Raw genomic sequence first — 16,199 nt, 5'->3', positions numbered from 1 at the left:
GATTTACTTAACAGCAGCCCTTTCACATAACTATTGCAGCTACATAAATCACCTAATGACTAGACTGTATCATTTTCTAATGAACGCACAGTAGAGAATCCCAGTGCGCATCTATGCTGTGCCCTTAAAACTCCATAATTTCCTTTAAACTACCCAATTTCATATGGATTATTTCATGGGGCTTCCAGCTAGAACTGCTGGCCTCTCTGTGGATTTCCCGTCATCTGTCACCTGGGGCATACACAGCATTACTCCCAAAGAGTCAATCACAGAGGTAGATTAATAATGCTAACCAGTTACCTTATCTGAATGACACAATTAACCCTAATTAAGAGATCTCTTCACTCCTAACAGTTCTCCTTCAGTGAGATTTTTCCTTTGGTCTTTTAAGCTAACCAGACACGTCCAACTGCTGTTCTAGCCCCATAAACCGGACAGCCCCAATTTCCGCTGCACAACATCAGATAATACATTCCGCTAATGTATATGGCTTATGCTAGTAAGTTTCAGGTTTGGATTTTTCCCCATATAATAATTTTCCTTACTTTACTACATCCACATGCTTGCCTAGCACTATCACTAGGACCTGTGGCTAGGATTAAGTCTTTCCAACATAACCAAAAAGAACTACTGTGGAATTGCCATTAACTCTCCAGTCACTGGGTGTCACATTTATAGGTACTGCTGCTGCAGGGAAATAGTCTGTGTTTTGGTCTCTTATTTCCCATTTGCAACAAACAGTAATATCTTCTTTACTTTACATACTTTATACCTGACTCAGCTCCCTTCATCAAATACAAGTATTTTCTCTTAAACTTAGAATCACCTCTAAAGAAAACATGCGATACGCTCAAAAATGTACCTTGTCATTTTAGCCGCAGCACTAAGTAATCATGAACAATTTAAAAAATAAAAATTATCAAATCTCAATATTTAGTTACAAAAGACCAGAAGTCAAAGAGTAAGAAAGCTCTTGCTCTCCTGATTGAAGTTCAGTCTCCACCTAGATGAGCAAAAATCTCACCATCATTAATATATTAATTTGTGTGGGCCTTTCTCATACTGCGGAGAACCTTAACTATACAAATCTCTTTTCTCTTACTGTACAGGCTCTGCACAAAAATAGCTAGAAAATACTGCACTGACACTGAGGTAAACTGCCCACATTTTCATCCCAATGGATTGTTAGCCTCAGAGGTGAGCTAGATCCCATTTAAATGCTGGCACACGTATTATTGGTCCAAGCATAAAATCATGACATTTAGTTAAGAAACATGTTACGATATGAAGGTACAGTGCTACACAATATGTTGTTACAAAATTTAAGTAACAATTTTAATTTTAAGTAGCCTCAAAAATTCAGATACAGCTTCAAGTAACATGAAGAATGTGGGATTGCTCAAGGTCAAATCTAATTGCAAAGCTTGCTAAGATGAAGATCATTTTTTAAGCAGCGGGAAATTAAATTATTTGTCCAAGCTATCTGGCAGTAAATACCTGCCTGTTTTAATTGCTGCTGATATAGCCTAATAAAAATTGTAAGGGAAATATTCCTGCACAGCATCAGTTCCCTTTCCAGGTAAAGTTCTGCCTGATGGGGTGGGCACTGCTGCGGCCCGACCCACCCCAGCACATCACCAACTCCCTGGCCAACTCAGCCCCACTAAAAGTGAGTACAGGAATCTGCATCCTTAGACACTGTGAGACAAGGAAACTGAAAACTGAGCTGTGCTTCTGCTGGATACAGAAAGGCAAATAACGGAACAAGTAAGAAGAAAGTCACACGAAAGCTGGGAGAAGAGAGTATGTTCTTACTTGGACAGTCCCACTACTTAGTCGAAAGTGTACATGGATGTGTTCTGCTGCTGCCATCCAGTGGGGAGGTTGAGTAGAAAGCACTCGAGTAAAGATCAATGGCTAACGAGAGCTGTCCGAGTCATGGTCAGGCTGGTATTTACGTACACCTTGCTGTCAACATCTTCCAAGACAAAAGTAAGCAGAAACTAAAACAAGTGCTGAATGAAAAAATATTGCAACTGTCTGCCCCTTCTGCACAAGGACAAGAGAGGCTGCTCTGGCTCATTCCTGGTGCTGCCTGTGAAATCACCCCAAGGACACGACCTGCTTTGACCCCACAGCTATTTAGCTGTAATTCTGGGGTGTTCGCTGTTGATTTGGGGGTGGTCCTGTATGGACCCAGGAGCTGGACTCAATGATCCTCGTGGGTCCCTTCCAACTCAGGATGTTCTATAAAATGCTGGATCTTAAACAGAGCTTCGTAACATGCAGCATCTCAACTTGTATCTTCACAACTTTGAAGTCTTCAAATTTCATTGCAATTAAAATGGAAGTTTGGCAACTACCCTGCATACACGCATTCAAAATAGACTGCTGACAACTACTGACTGCTAATCCACTGCAACAGGGATCTAAATAGCTTGCTAAACTTGGCCTTAAAAGCCCACATCAGCCTTGTTTAAATACTTGGGAGCTCAGAGTAGAGATGGTCAGAGCAAAAAGAAGAACTCTGATACTCTGTTATCCTCTTAGCATCCCCTCACAGGTAACAGAGGGCCTCAGAATTGGTAAACGATAGCATAACGTTTTCATTATCAACATCATTACTTGTGGATGATGAAGCAGAGGCAATGACAACAATTTAAACTCAACTCAAGTTGTTACGGTGCAGTCTAAAGAGCAATTTATGAAGAAGATAAACTTCTGATTTAACGGGACTCTACAGTAAGACATCAATAGGCAAGAACTCCTCCAGCAAATCAAGCAGAATGGGAGGGAAGCAAGGAGAGGTGGGTGGACTGACTTGAAACTAGGAGAGAGGTAAAAGACAAGTCTTTCCTCAGCAGTCCAGCTGCACAATCAGCACTCTGCTTTGTGAGATGCTGCTGAGACTCTTGTTCTTTTATATCTATTTTTTAGATCTTCATAATATTTCTGTAGAATTACTACAAGCTAAATTATCACTGAATCCGCAGCATCAAATTCAGACAAACAGCAGTAGTGATGTGGCAGTTAACAAGAATGAGATGAAGCTTTCTTTTTGGTGTACAGGAGACAACTGGTAAACTGTGTCACAATAAACACCGTCTACCAGTACTGGCATTCAACTACACCATCAGCAGAATGGAAGAATCAAAGTTTAGATTTCATCTGTTTTAAGCACTGAGGACTTACCCACATAAACCTTGGGATTTATATAGCAGTAGAAAAGACTGTAGAAAGTAGAAAGGTTGTCCTCCATATACAAAAAAGTTAACCTTCCTGGAAAGCAAGCACACAAACAAAACCCCTCCACTTTCCAGCAAGTTCTTGCTGCTATAAATAATATTTGCTTGGAGTCACAAGCAAAACTCAGAGCTGCCCTGTGATTACTTACTATACATTGCACCAGGCACCAAAGTCAGCTTTCTACAGAAAATCTGCACGTATATCTGCCCTTATTTTCTGCCATATGTTCAGTTCAGCTTTGCCTGAGCAAGACACCAGCTCCAGGAGCCTCTAAGTGCTTAATTTCAGAAGCGTTCATTTAAAGACAGTTATGTTTCATCAGTAAACAGATGTCTTTGATTTGCTGCTATACCAAAACACAAAAAGCCCATTCACTGCTTTTTTAAAAAAAATTTAAATGTAATATTAAAGCCCTGCTAATTCACATACCCATATAAACATTGCACAGAAAAAAAATACCACGTAGCATGTAAACATATAACATGAAGAGTAATCCCAGCCTTTGCACATATTTTCCAGGTTACTGTTTAACCGTTTTAAACTCTAATGCTTGTTTGGATACAGGACAGCAGAATTAACTGAAGATGTCAATATATTATTTAATCTTTGATTCTAGTCAAGAGAGTATGTAATCATTAGCACAGACCTATTTGTCTTCCTCTCATTTCATCATTCTGTAATTTAAATGTGATTTCTGAATTTCAGTTGGCTTATCAAACGCTCAACAACATCATGAGATCCTGTCTCCACAGAAAATGATTTCTGCCTTTCTTCTTCCTTGAAGACTGTCATGTCCTGTTCATTCTATCAATCAGCCTGACATTATCTTCCTTTCACAGAGCGGATAGCTTAAGTTATCAGATTTATGCAAAAAATAACAAGTAGCTCTCATTGCCCCAGAGATCACTTTGCAATTGGATGTTGTTCTTTAAACAGGGATGCTCTTATTGAAGCACTGTGTTTATCCTTGTGTATTTCATGCTCTCTTCTTTTTATATTCATCAATTCTTTGCTTAATGCTTTATTTACAGTACGCTACATCAGTGACTTTAAAAAAAAATACTACTTTCTGATTGAAAATCAATTACAGAAAAAAGTGCAGAGAAAATGGAAAGACGGGTATTTAAGAAATCCATTAACACAAAATGGAGTTAAGATCTGCAACATACGCTTCTATGCTAGTATAGCTTATCTATGAGCACACAGGCTCTAAACGCACCACATCACCCAGACAACTCCAGTGACCGGCATCTTTCTTTCATGCTTCTCACCCTGGGTGGCATGTCCAGTACAGACGGTACAGTATTCTGTGTAGTGAACAGGGACAGACATGTCACCAGAGTGTCACAGCCACTGCACCCCTCACATGAGACCTGAGCAGGGCACCACGATGCTTCTTCCTCACTCCTCCTCCTCGAGTCAGCTAGCATTGTGATTCAGCAAGGAGCCATTGTGACATGATTAAAGGGAGAGGTCTTAACATTTCACTGCCAGAGGTCAGGACGTGCTGCCTCTCAACACTAGCTACCTTTGTGTTACCTGTGTCTCACGCTGACTTCCGTACAAGATGAGTGTCACCCTGATGGCATGTATTACCAACTGTATTATCACCTCACCTGAGACAGGACTCCACTTCTCTCCCCCATGGCCACCTGCAAGTGGCAAACCAGTCCTCAGTGGACATGCTAATAAAAGAGCAGTAAAAATTAGCGATATCTCATTACAGCCATCTGCTGAGGCTGCCACAAAACATCATCTTCCCATTGCCCGCCTTTCGACTGAATTCATTTCAAAACATACAACTTTTCCTTGGTTGAGAAATGACCTTGCTAATACTATTTATTATTTAATGGACCTCAGTCTGAAAGCTTGTGTCATAGTCCATGATAAAAAATAGTGAGCAAAACTTAATTGACTACAAGAATAGAATATTTAGCATTCAATGCAAAATGTTAACAATATTTCAAAAATGCCATTTCTTTGCATGGCCTTTAGACCAACTTAGCTAATGGACTCGGGACTAAGAAGTATTGGAATTAAGTTTGGGAAGGAGCTTACCAGTCGCTTGTCAGCTTTGAAAGGTTTTTGCACGGTGCTGTCCAGCTACAGTGAATGATGGTATTTAAGTACCGTACTCTCGTTTGCACAAATACTGGCACAGCCGCCAAGTCCCAGGCAAGGCAATCTAAACATAACCTCTGTCACCGCTCTGCAACTGAGCCCAATTTGTTCCTAGGACCTGGAAATATTCACCGTGCACATGTGTTCCAGCCCCATATCTGTTAAATGGGAATAATCACACTTCGCCTGTAAAGCGCCTGGTGTTCTCCTGACAAACACCTTGTATCGCTTTGATTTCAGCGAGTCTGGCTGCCAGCGCTGAGTTACTCCAGCAAATCGCTGTTTGTTTAGACTGAAGCACTTGAGGCAAAGACCCTTCTCTTTTGTTGAGACTCAACACAGAGAGAATACTGGATCACCCTTATCCCTCTGGTAAACTGATCATGTTGCAGCCACAGTTTTTCATAATGCTGTTTTGACGCAGTTCTTGCTACAGTCAGAAGAAAAATTGAAATGATTTTGCGGAAAACCCTACTCAGGCCTTGATTCTGATCCAGAATTCAGTTAATCCAAATCCCTTCATACTAGAGAAGGGTCAGAAAAATGCTTTCTGTAGTCACTGTTGGATTAGATTTGTTCCCCCAGAAGAGGACATGTTTTCACAGTAAACTCTCTTTTCTGTCTAGCTTGGCAGAAATTACCATGTGACACAGTCTGGATGTTTCTTGACATTAGCATAGCAGAATTATTTGTCAGTTGTAGACTAATTATCTTGGTTCCTTGTTTGGAGACTGTTGCATCCCTTGCAGTAAATTGCATTTTGCTGACAGCAGCAATTTCACTTCATTTCTAAAGGATGTCAACACAAAGTTGTGGGGTTTTTTGGCTATCCAGTAAAAAAAAAAAAATGCAGGGGGAAGAATAGTGCACCTGTCAATATTTCCAAATGAAATGCCAGCCTAGCGCTTTTTCCTTTGTTGTTCTGACAAATAAGAATAAATAAATAAAAAAGACAAAACACACACACCTAGAGCATAGATCTACCAGCAAAACCCTTGAAATCCATTTATGTTGTTCCTTTCCCACTTCTGAAACCTTAGAGATAGCCCAAAATCTGAAAAAAGTAACTCAATACAAGGAAATTAAACTCCATGTTAGAAGTGGCAGTCCCCAAAACAGACAGCCTATTTGGACATGCAGTCAAGCAAGAGTCAGTCCTAAAAGGCAACTTTTAGTGCAATTAAATTTCCTTTTTTTCTTTTTTTTTAAGCAAGATGTATTTAGAAGCACTGAAAATAAAAGTATCAGTACAATTTTAATTCTTCAGTGACCCCACAGTATGAACTCCAACAGGGTGCACCTAGACAACAGAGGGGGCCTCTTTCTACGTTCCAACTTTTAGATGAGAAAGTTCACATGATTTAGGTTTTGGACTTTTGTTTTCTGTTGGAGGAAAACCAGCATCTGCTGAAAGGACTGAAGAGACGGAAATCATTAGCATATACACAACCTGGGCCAGACACTCATACTGCTGGTGTGATTTATGCCAAATGACATAATTTGCATTTTGTTCAAATTATGCTCTGACTTGATTTTTGTACTTACAGTAAATTGAATTTTCTAAGGACAATCTAGGAATACCTAGGAGTACGAACAAACATCAGAGACAATATACAGCCTAAGATCTTCCTGTTTGACTTTCTTAGAAAAGGACATCTCCTCAAAATAGTAAGTCATAAGGAGACAACCACCATTCCTCTGGGTGACCAGTTATTTATTTTCCCTCATTAAATAATAAAGTGTGCCTGCACAATTATTGTTTATTCATGAAAGAATATGGTTCCTTAATTTCCAGTGCTTCGATAGACTTTTTATTATACCACCAGACAGTGCAAATGACATCACTGGGGCAGGAAGAGGGAATGTGCCAGAAAGCCTTGATACTTTCAAGTTGTTTGGCACATAAGATAGTGTAAAAGAGCCATAAAGATGTCTGTCTAGAGAAAACACATTTTCCATATTCTTTTTCAAGAGATATTGTCTTTCATTGTGCTGTGCATTGGATCAGGAAGAGCACTGGATCCAACACCTGGTACCTCGCAAAGGTCATAGATAGGAACGAGGGACTCGCATGCTGTTCTGTTCCCTTCTGCACTGTTAGTTGCTGAACAACTCTTGTGCTGGACCCAAGCAGGCTAATGCCACCTTAGAGGCCTTGTACTCCCTCATCTTCATGTCCTGTCCAGTGATGATCCAGAGGCAGCATGAAGGAGGAAGGTCAGCATGCTCTCTACCCACTTCCATTACTTGCTAATGTAGAGGGAAATCTCCCAAGCAAAAAAGGAGCAATAGAAGAAATGACATACAAAGCAGAAGAGATTCTCTAAGCTTTTTCACCCAACCTGAAAATAGAATGCATGGGAAAGACTACCTTGATACATTTAAATTACATTCATTTTTGCTAATCAGGCATCAACAGCCAACATGAAACAAAATCAGCCACAGGCAACACCCTGCAAACACCTGTTAACACAATCACGATCTGTTACATTCCAGTCCTGATGTTCCACCCCAAAAGTATAACACCACGCTAGTTTGCAGCAATTTGTTGCTGTGAAATTAAAAAAAAAAAAAAAAAAACACAGTAAAAGAAAGCCATTTATCCTAAAATACTCACTGCATCTTAGGATGCTACTTTAAGGAAACTCAGGGTGTGAAACTAACGGTACAATTTATCAGAAATATGCAAGCAGTAAATAAAAACCCAGAGAAAACCTGCCTCACACTTATTTTTAAGAGATGATGACGAGGTAAGTCAAAATAATAGTGACCGTCACTAGGCCACAAGGCACGTGGATGATGTCCATCAGAGAAACAACAGTGAAATAAAGTGGAAAAAAAATAAAGGCAGGTCAAACACTAAGTAATAGAAATGTTGATCCTAGATTTTTCTGCTCGTAACTTTTGTTATTGGCAAAGTATCATTAAAGATTGCCAACCTGGAAGATAATGGATGTCAGGTGTAGCCTCCGCTCCTGTGCTGATGGGTAGCATCTCCAGTCTGATGAGGAGAGATTATCCTGCTGAACCCTACAAGACATCTTTAATCTCCTGATTTAGAATCTATTGTTCTCTACCAGTTGTCACTCTCCTGAAAGAATGCAAGAAAGCTGCCAAAGACGGAAAAACAGACAGCTGCAGCAAAGGGATACTGGCAGCAATTTGAAGGTGCTCCTCCAACAATATCCTTAAATGTTAGTTTAAAAAAAATCCATCTGCAGGTTCTTCTGCTGTTAGTTAAACATTTTTGTCTTCCAAGACAAGATGCTTGCCCAACCATGTCCTTGACACCAGCCACATTCACACCATAAACTCCCAATCAACACCAAGGCAGCTCTCTGGCAAGGGAAACTGTGTGGCGTGAGAACAGAGCTGAGCTCTTCACGTGTCTTTGTGGAGTAGGCACAGGTGGGGCCAAACACAGTAGAGCCAAGCACAACAACTGATTTCCTGCTCTTAAGTACTTGATTTTTTTTCCTCAAGCCTTTGCAGTCACTCTTTTGGGATGAAACTCGCCAGTAGCACAAAGCCCTACAATTACATTAAAATTGGAATATAAGTTTGGGGCAGGCTCTGAGCTGCTATTACAATTAATGTGATTGTAAGGCTGTGGCAATGCAACCCATGCAGTAAGCACAGATATGTCGATCAATAGCAGAACAGACCCTAAAGCAATTTCCATCCCTCAAAATGGCAGTGATTTGCAAAACACTAAATGATGAATTCTGTAAGAATGACTGGCTTAAGCGTTAATAAAATCATAACTATAAAGTCTAACTTTTCTGTTGGGACCAAAAACCGTATCACATATCTGGAGCAGGCTGGAAACTAAACCACAGAAGAATCACAAACTCCCCCTTCGGTGGGTTCAGGACTTCATCTTAGGCAAGTCTTTCAATCATTTCAAAGCAAGTCCTTTACATTTCAATTTACTGCCTTCATCACTCAAGCATCCATCCTCCCAAGGACTCAGCATGCTGACCTCCATGTAAACCCAGAGCACAGCTCCCCAGTAGAACATGTTCCACTTTTCATTGCATCACTTCACTCAAGTAAATACTGAGGGCAAGATGCTTTCCATCCTATTTGTGCATTTCCACTTATCCAGCCACATCTTTCTCCCTACATTAGGGCAAGCATACCCATTTGCAATATGGGTACTGTTTTGTAATACAAGTTCTAAACCAGGAGGAAGTAGATTAAAAGGAAAAAAAAAAAAAGAACAAAGGAAGCTTTCTCGGTTGGAACTTTGGTCAATGGAACATAAAGATCACCATTTATTGCACATACCAGCTGTAATAAAAAATGATGTTGCCAACGCAATATGAATAAAGTAAAGACAGTATTTTCACAAGCTTTCTCCAATGGCTTTAGAATAGGGTCACCTTGATATTGCTGGAAAGAGCTTGGTTTCAGCCCCCTGGTACACACGTTGATACAATAGACTTGACCATTTTTGCGCTAAATGAGACTGCACCTTTCAAAAATCTCCTTTCTTTTTGTTATATAACTCCCCCACATGCATACACACCCCTTTTGAACATGATGAAATATGCTAAACAAAACCTACACATTCTTCAGTTCATCTGTAATTCTTTCCCCTAACTCCCTGGAATATATAAATCTTTTCATATACAATCATATTCCTCTCAACTAAAGTGCACATTCATGCAAAACTGTAACAGAAGCTATGTTTTACCTTATAAAAGACTAAATTAACACTGAATTTCTTGTTACTGGTAGCATTTATGTATCCACAGTCTTTGTCAAAAAAAATCTCTCACACATATAACAAGTTCCCACTGTTATTTAAAGTCCCCCGCACCCTTAAAAAAAAAAAAAAAAAAAAGATTGTGCCTTTCCTCTTTTTTCTTCTCAAAAAATAAATATCCCAGCAAACTTCATGCAGCAAACTCTGCTCCATTCTGTCTTAAAGGGATCCTATTGCTCAACTGAATTGCTTTTCCTACCTTATTACTTCAAGAGATTACAGCCAGGGCTGTATATTGTAGCTAGCCTATATTTAGAAGCTGGATAATAAAACGCATAAATAACACACTGAATAAAACATTAAGACATAAAACGAGTTAAACAGAACAAAGGACTAAAGCTTATTGTGCATTAACCACATCTGACCCATTGAAATACAAAGGACTCGTAATTCTAATTAGTAAAATGCACAGTTATGACTTAAATCAGGAGACTTAAATCAGCAAGAGCAGTGCCCATCTGCGGCTGTGCGCTGAAGCCCCTTTCGCAGCCTTGCGGAGCCCTCTGGTGGAGCGGGGAGCCGAGCCCTCAGCACCCCCAGCGCCGCTCTAATGAATGGTTCCCCAGCCCGAAAATCAGGGGAGAACCAGAAGCCTGTTTTTCCCCCTTCTTCCTTGAAAGCAGCAATGTTTCTAACAATGCTGCATCTTTCAGACACACAGCCTTCTCTTAAGCAGATGAAGTCCCCGCACCGGCATAAGGGAGATGTTTTTCCTCTGACTCTACTAGGGGCAGAATTATGCCCACAAAGTATTTAAAGATGTGAACAGCTGCAACTGATGTGGAACAACCTTGTCTGCTGCCAGACCACCTGAAACCTAAAGCGCTATCAAGAGGTATTAACAGGTCTGAATTCCAGCTGACAGTAACATTTCACATTCAGAGAAGAAAAAAAAAAAAAGACTCAGAGGGCCCTGCAGACCGAAACAATGTCTGATACATGCCTCAATACATGAGCTGCTGTTTTGTGCAGGGATGATCCCAGTACCATTTACGCACACCTGCCACTCAGCCCCCATGTCTAGTCCAACAGCATCGCTGAATCCTTCGTTTGTCCTTCAGAAGAACTCTGCCGTTCATTTCTTCACCTGGTATCAGCACAGGGTGTGCTCCTGGTAAAGCAGGGAACTGAACAAGTTTTTACCTAACCTTGGCTGCTATTGACTCTTGCTGCCTGACAGAGGGCAACGCAGCACATACTCTCCCAGTGTGTTAGAGTGGCTTCTAGTTTTGGGAGGGATTCTCCCACTCCTCCAAGGTACTGATTTCTTTGCTGTCTGGGACACAGAAAGGACTTGTTAAACACCCGACACAACCCTCTGTACTGCCTTCAGCTGGCCTGGTTTGCGGTCCAGCAGCGGCAGACCTTTGCACCAGACCCATGTCCATGCAATACCTGTGACAGGTGTTACCATGCCCAGTGACAGGAGGTCTGCTTCTGTGACAAACCAGTGACCTGGATTTTCCCACTTGTAGGCCAGACCTACACCTCTTCAGAGAGCAGTCAAAGGCGGGTGGGAAATCAGAGGCGGACACACTCTAAACAGGCTCTGTCTGCCCTACGCGCTAGCAAGGGCAGAACAGGAGCAGCAGCAAGCAAGGAGAGCCTTTGTCTTTTGCATCACGGGGCACTGCTGCATTATTCACCCAGATTGCTCCTATGCGAGCTGATATTTTCCATGCATCTGTCTCACCCTTTTCAAGCATCAGTTCGAAGAGCACAAAGGAGAATGCTCATAGAAACCCAGAAAACTAGCTCAGGTCCCGGTGCATGCCCTGCACAGCACAGTCTACAAGAGAAGCCCATCCTTCACACGTGATGGAAATCGCTGGTCCTCTGAAAACCAGCCAAGACAGCATCCTGGTTGCTGGAGATCACATCCAAGATACCAGGCAGCAAATTAGATTTTCTGCTGCATTTCACTAAGCAAAGAGGTAGAGTTTTCAACAGCTCGGGATGCTGGTAATTCCCTTATGAACCCACTTCCCAATCTCCACAGTCATGCACATTTGACTTGTCACTGGCATTTTTAATAAGACTTCTCCCATTAAACCGCTGATAACCCTGTAAATTAAACCATCTGCAGAGCAGCAAGGAATAAACTCTAAGAAAAGAGGTTACTACTCATTCCTCCAGTTGGCAAGACAACCAAGCTGTGTCCCAGTGCATTCAGTGATTTATCCCTATGCTCTGCACCATCCTGCAGCTGGGAGAAGCAAGCAGACCATTAGGGCAGAAGTCCTCACTTGAAATCACACACACACACAAAAAAAAGAGAAAATATGAACCAAGTAAGACAAATTCAGAGACAAATTTGGCCCTACAGGTGTATTTTAAATATATGAATTCCAGGCATATTAATAATGGACTCTGCAAAATCTAGACCGTTCAGCAAGCAGAAGGCGGCTGGAAGTATTTCAGGTGAGCACTACCACATAAAAATAAAATGCAGCAGCCTTAAGAAAAACCAAGCTGCACTGGTAATTCATGACAGAAATTGCTCAGCTGGCTGCACCAATTAATGATCTACAAGTCCAGCCCCCAGGTGAGGCGACCTGAGGAAGTTTCTATTCAATGCTTCATCATTTGTGGATCCTGACTTACAACAGCGAGGTGGAAACAAATCTTTCCTGGTACTAAATGTACATTGCTTCATTCAGCACAGCATGGAATTGATAGTTATATTGGTATCAGTTAGGAACTCTGGGAGCCTGAAATACTGCCCAATTTTAAATAGCTCTAGTAAGGTTGGTGCTTATGCTTCTCTCTGCTGTTGTCAGTGCAAAAGACAAACTCTTCAAAAGGGTACTTTAGAGCAACGAATTCAGACATATTCTAAATAGTCTTCTCTACAAAGTTGTACAGGGAGCCTGCTGAAATAATCTGCATAACTAGCATCCTCAGTGATCTAACAGTAAAGGGAAGGAACATTTCTCCCCTACCTTTTGCCTAGTTAACTCTGCTAGTCAAAGCAATTACACTGTTTAAATGAAAAATAGGCTGAGACCTCCAAGCTGGGCTCAAGATTCCAAACTTCTTCAAAGCAACGGCAGGACTGTCTTGCTAGATTGAATGGTCTCTTTCTCCACTAAGAAGTATTTGATGACAGTGAATATATTGCAGAACAAATGAATGGGTTAGGCCTGTCCTATGCTTTATTACAGTGGTGAGACCATTTTTGTCAAAGGGATTGCTCAATACCATTGTCTCTCACTTTTCAGCACCAGGATGGCTTCTGGGTCCTTAAAGATCTAACCTCTGTCCCTGTCTGAATATTACAGAGACAGCTGTCGAATGTCGTTCTTTCAGGTGCCATCTAACACGACCAAAGTCGATAAGTGTCTTTTCCTGGATTAGGCTCCTTAAAAATCACAGTATTTTGAAAAGAAAAAAAAGTCAATCCCCACTTTTCAGCTTCAATTCTATTGTCTGCCTTTGGTTAATAAACTTTCTTAGATGTAATGAGTAAGCATGTTTTCAAAAGAAACTAGTGGTGTCAAACACATAGATTGAAACACACTGATTTTCAGGGTCATACAACACATTCTTAAAAAACAGCTGCCCCTAAAGTATCATAAGGTAGGCACCTCATGTCTCATAAACAGCAGGTATTCCCACCTCAATATAAACCTGCTAGGTTATGGCTGCTTGACCTAAGGGATATAGGACAGTCTTTGCCAAACCCAAAGCCTGAATTCACCTCTCTACCATCTAACATGCTCCAAGACATTTTACTTTGAAAAATGTGAAAGCTGTCTATTGACCAGAATTTGTGTTTTTAATCTCATTTGCCCTCCGAGAACATGTTAATTTATTTTAACCAGATGAGGTTAATTATTTGCTTTCCATGAAATGGGCTACGCTAAAAGAAAAAATATTTGCTTTCCTGATGCAAATCAGGAAGGAGCAAGACATTGCTTTGTTCACTTATTAGATCACATCACAGATCTGATCATACATTAGAAATTCCTCAAAAATTCCCACCTCAAAAACGAGGTGGAAAATGCAGGCCCCTTCAGTAGGGTCCTCCAAATGCTCAATGATGCCATGCACCAGGTACGGGGAGCTGGATAATCAAAAATGGGGGTGATTTGCAACTGGCACATGGAATCATAAAGTGGAATGGGGTGACTTCAGTGTACGCATGAGAGAAACTCATGTCTGGGGAAGAATATGACACCATGAGTCTAAAAAGGTGCGTGAAGTTCCAGCTTCAATGGAATCTATTTGAAGAAAAGCTCCACAATCTGACCTCGCTATTTAATGAAGAGCAGAACCTTTTTTTAGCCTACCAGAAAAAGCACTGTAAGCAAATGTGCTTAACAGTCGAGCAGCTTGATTGTGTTTTACAATACCTCTTTGATACAGGGAAAAGAATTCTTAGTCTCAGTTAAAAGTATGCAGTCAAGCATTCTGAAATGTTATGTTAAAAGATTGCCATAATTTACATGACACATAATGAGTATTCATCATATGAGCCCTCAAAAGAAGATCACTGCTGCCTTATTATAGGTATTTCCCTTTGGTACACATGCAAAGTGCATCTTAAAAAGACAAAAATAACATTCCTTCTTACAAGACTCTTCCCTGAATGACAAACGCTGCAGAAGTCTATTCTCCAGGTTCTGCTGAGGTCTGAAGAGGAACTTCAATTGTTTAATCAGCTCTGAAATGCACTGCTAAGCAACTGTTGTTTATAGGAAAGGTCAAGAGGGCCTAATTAACTTGTCGTTGTGTGTAGACCCCCTTCCTCAGTGAAGCAATTTAGCCAGTTTCCCTAACAGCTACCTGCAAAAAGGTAACGTGGATCATTCCCTCACCCTGTATTCGATTACTTTATAGGCTTTTGCTGAAACTTCTCAGTTATTCTCCTTGACCTGTGACTGCATCTTATGGCAAACACACTTCACTGCATGGAAAACACATCTACCAGGGCCTGAAAGAAATAGTGCCCAATTATTTTGGCATTTTGTCAGTACCTCTAGCACACTTACTGCTGGATTGTAGTTTTTGGCCAAATCCTCTGCCACTGAAAGGTGACAGACACCCAACAGAAAGCAGTGGGCTGGAATCCACTTTAAACAGCTCAAAACCTAAGGTGTTCAAACAAAACCAGCATGCTTGAACTGCTGATAAACCCTACTCATCCATGCATCAGAGAAAACCCAAGAGATTTCCTTTCTTGATAAAAAGGCTAAATTTCAATAAATCTTGAATGAAGCAACAGGCTCAGTCTGAATGGGGCATGACAGATGACGTGTCAGAGCATGGTAAGAAAGATCCACAGCACCAGGGAACCCAGAGCACGGAGGTGTGCTGTGCAACTCTTAATACACATTGCTGATGTGCTGTGAGCATGTAGATATAAACACAGCAGCTGTATGCAGGTCACATTCAGTTGTGCGTGCCAGGACTGAAAAAATTTTGGCAAGCTCATGAGGATCCTTCAGCTCCTACCTAGACACCCACCAGAAGCAGCCAGAAAAGAGATCAATAGGTTGTCTCATCTGGAGGATGAACCCTCTAACAAATGCATCCCCACTTCCTAGCACAGAGCTGAAGTGGATGCTAACATTAGACACGGACCCATGAGAATCTGGCTCAGAGCTAAGAACACTATATATGGATTAATGGCCACACACCTCATCTGAGAATGAGACTACAGCACAAATAGGAGCACTTGCAGAAATCCCCAAACCAGCATGACACTAACTACAGTACTGAGAGTCCAGTCTTCTCATTGCTAGGGTGCTGCCAGGTTTTTAACCTCTCCTAAAAGCAGAGCCCACAGGTGGTATTTTGTTAGCTTTACCTCTCTTGCTTCTGGGATCAAAGGTGATACAGGTTATTAGCACTAATACATCTATATTTCTTTCTGTATTCAAGCTGGGGTCTCTGCATGGTCCTAGCACAGACCCATTGCTACCAAGTTCCAGTCCAGTATCAATTTATGAAATCAACCCAGCTTGTTCTGAGCTATTTCTGTCATTCTGTCATATATAAGATACTATATCGTGGCTGGTAGATTATCTTACCAGAATAGTGCATTCTCTTAAATGCA

General features: G+C 41.1%; 1 protein-coding gene across 5 annotated transcripts in view; it reads right to left on the bottom strand.

Annotated features, from left to right (window-relative positions):
- The window catches only part of TAFA4 (TAFA chemokine like family member 4), a 75,933-nt gene that overhangs the window by 32,374 nt on the left and 27,360 nt on the right, over positions 1–16,199 (bottom strand). The gene's annotated exons all lie outside the window — the stretch shown is intronic.

The sequence above is a fragment of the Anser brachyrhynchus genome (genome assembly GCF_964034855.1).
Source record: "Anser brachyrhynchus genome assembly, chromosome: 10".
In the NCBI taxonomy this organism is placed as follows: Eukaryota; Metazoa; Chordata; class Aves; order Anseriformes; family Anatidae; genus Anser; species Anser brachyrhynchus.
Note: the sequence above shows the minus strand (reverse complement) of the source record. Positions and strands in the feature narration are given on the sequence as shown.